Below are 3,558 nucleotides of genomic sequence, written 5' to 3' on the forward strand. Positions count from 1 at the left end.
GCTTTACAAAAATGAGCAAGTTTTAATTTGAAGTTCAAGTGGGAAAATGAATGTGCAAGTGCTTTGAGAAGGTATAAAGCCCCAAGCAGTGGTTCCCAAGCATGTCTACACATTGGGATCAGTTGAGGAGTTTCAAAAATACTAATACATGGGTCACACCCCCAAAGACCCGATTTGATTGGTTTGGGCTTTGACAGTTTTGAAAGAACAGCTTGGGAACCTGAATAATCTGAATCCAGTTTCCCCTGCGGCTCCCCAGGCTCCACCAGCCACACCCCAGCTGCTCCTCAAGTGTATCCGGAGATTGACACCTCAAGGCAGAGGGCTGCACCAGGGGCACCATGGCATGGGGACAGGAGTGGGATCCCCAAATGTGGCGCCTTAGAGGCACATCTTGGTTTGGAAAGAGAGTGGGGTTGGGGCTCAGGGAGACGGGGCGATGGAGCATATCAGAGGGAACCACTGCCTCTACGGTCATGCTATGCGGGTTACCTGGTGGGGGGCGGGGGGAAGTGCTGCACCCCAGCTGTCAGATCTTCCTCCTCACCCCTACTCCATCCCACATGCTGAGGACATGGGGAGCCCCCAAATGAGAGAACTCAGGCTGGGAGATGGGGTCAAGGCATCCCAGAGTTGGCTCAGGGGCTGATGTCGTCATCCCCTTTTCTCCTACACCAGGGGTGGAGGCTGGAAAACCCCTCTGGTAGTTGGCTCAGAGCCAGGGCTGGGGGTCCCCTAGGTCCCTCCTGCAGAACCCTGCCTGGAGGACTTGCTTGGTCTCCGGGGCCCAACGACAGCCACTTGCCTGAAAACAGCTGAGAAGAGACCAGAGGGGGTCTCTATAAATTCTGCCACCAAAGCCGCAGATCTCAGACTCTGGTTCCAGGGGCTGCAGGGGAAGGACAGTGTTCCTGAGCCACTCTCTAGGCATTTGTCATTGCTTTTTTATTTCTTCTACATGGCCCAGGCTTGCCTGCTGATAATATGAAATATGATTGGAGAGGAGGGGAGGGAAAGGGATAAGGAAAAGGAGAAGGCTCGAAGGACCTTGCCCCTGCTCTGTCTAAGCATCCATGCCTTCCTATAAGAAGCTCTATAACTTCAGGGTTAAGCTTATGGGGCACTGGAGCCTGGGGTTAAAACCTTGCTCAACCACTTGCTTAGCTATGTAACTGTGGGCAATCTACTCAATCTTCTATGCCTAACTTTCCTTATCTGTAAAATGGGGATAATAACAGGCCCCATCTTAAAGGGGTGATGTGAGGATTAAACGAGGTAATACAAGCTAAGTGCTCAGAACAGTGCCTGGCACATAGTAGGTGCTTGGCATATGATGGCTATTGTTCTGATCCTGCCCAGCCTCAGTTCCAAAAAGCTCTCTTCTCTGACACCCCTGCCCAGGCTCCATCTTATCCCCCTGCCCTCCCCTTCTTATTCCACACCCTGAGACCCATCAACCTAGTCCCACCCTCCATTTCTTAATCAGCCTCAAGCTAAGTTATGACCAGAGCCCCCTTGGCTGACATGCCCTAAGAACTCAGCACTTGCCTGGAAGTTCACTCTGAAGTCTACCTTGAGTCCCTCCTGCTGCTCTCCTCACCTGCCTTGTGCTGCTCTGAGGTTCCCGGGCCCTGCTTAGTGACTTGGAGCCCTTTGACACCAGGAAAGTCTAGCGCCCCCTCCGCAGCTGTACTCTGCACAGAAGCTGGATCCAGCCAGAGAAAGCCAGGAGAGGCCTCTGGGCAGGTGTGCAGTCCCTTCTAGCACCCCACCTCCAAGGAACTTGAGCTAGCTGCCTGAGGTGGGATCAGAGCTGAGATGGGAGGGGCAGGCAGAGAGGCCATTTCTATACTGGATCCCCCAAAGAATAAGGGCTCTATCCACTCTACTGGCTCCCCCAGGAATCACACCCTGCCTACCTGCCTCATTAACTCACTGGCCCATAGGACAGAGATGCTGGTGCCTGCCAGATCCCCAGACCCCTGAGACAGAGCCATTAGCAACAGTAGGACCTGCCCCCCCCCGACTCTCAGCCAGGGCCAGGCATCATTTACTCCAGCTCACCTCTCCCTGTCTCTCTGTCTGTCTCTGTCTTTCTCTGAGCCTACTACAGCCTAGAACCTGCTCAGAACAGAAGGAGGCTTGTGGGCTGACAGGATCCAGGAAGGGAGAAGACATTGGAGCTAAGAAAGAATCAGTGAGCGGGACCAGTAAGAGAAATGGCTGGATCACAGGAATCATTCTGCCTTTACTAGTCTAGAGATTGAATGGGATCCATTAAGGGCATCTAATCTAACCCTCTGGTGGCTTCTGATACCTGAATCTTCCCCACCTCACCTCTTTGCCAAGTGTTACCTGGCTTTGGCTTGTAAGCCTTTAGTGACAGAGAGCTCAGTCTTTTAGAAGTGAGCAGAGGGATAGGGGCCAAGAGTGGAGACTCTGATTAAATTGATTGGAGGTCTCTTTCCTCTATCTCATTCCCTCCTCTTTCTCCTTCATTCTCTCTCTCTTACCCTCTGCCTCCGGAACTGTATTTGCTTGTGTCTATGCAACTGAGGTTTCCTCTGATTCAGCTGAGGAAGTCACCAGTACCTGAATGATTACAAAGTACCAAACTCAGCACCCTGCCCACACTGGACCGCAGTACCTGGTGAGCATTATTTTGGTTAATGGTAAGATGACACAATCGACATTTACAGCAAACACAGATGACAGGAGATAGTCCAACACCAAGAGGCTGTCTGAGACTCTCAAAGCACTCTCCCTAAGGGCACTGAAATTCCCAGCTCCGGGCTGTAATGTGCAGCCACCTTTCAGGAGGCAAATGTTGTGCAATTCTGGGAACTCTCACAAACGCTCCAAAGAGGGACCCTTGAATAATCTGAATCCAGTTTCCCCTGCGGCTCCCCAGGCTCCACCAGCCACACCCCAGCTGCTCCTCAAGTATATCCGGAGATTGACACCTCAAGGCAGAGGGCTGCACCAGGGGCACCATGGCATGGGGACAGGAGTGGGATCCCCAAATGTGGCCCCTTAGAGGCACATCTTGGGGAAAGAGTGTGGGGTTGGGGCTCAGGGAGACAGGGGGGATGGAGCATATCAGGGGCCATCAGAACATCGCTCTTCCCCAGGAATCGGCTTCTGCTTGAAAGAACCCCATGCTTGCAAACAGATACAGTGAGTGTGACAAGGTTCACCGGCTTTGCCACGCACGGAACAGTGGGGCTGCTTTAATAAACAGTGTACTTTGCGATTAACAGGCCATATCAATTTGTAATCAGCACCAAAGCAAGTTCTTTGAAAAGTTTCTCTCCCACGCTTCCACATTTGCTCTTATTTCTGACTACACAAGCAATACCCAATCATTATAGAAGATCTGAAAATACAAATACATATAAGAAGGAAAACACCCTCACACATTTACCTTGTAATTTTACCACCCAGAGATGTTTTGCCAATATTGTGGTGTATTTTCCTTAAGTCACTTTTCTAGACTCTTCTTTCTTTAAAGAGTTTTAACCTCCCCCCCTCCCCCCACTACCAGTCTTATTACTCAGA

This window comes from Grampus griseus, assembly GCF_964374135.1.
Source record: "Grampus griseus genome assembly, chromosome: 10".
Classification (NCBI taxonomy): domain Eukaryota; kingdom Metazoa; phylum Chordata; class Mammalia; order Artiodactyla; family Delphinidae; genus Grampus; species Grampus griseus.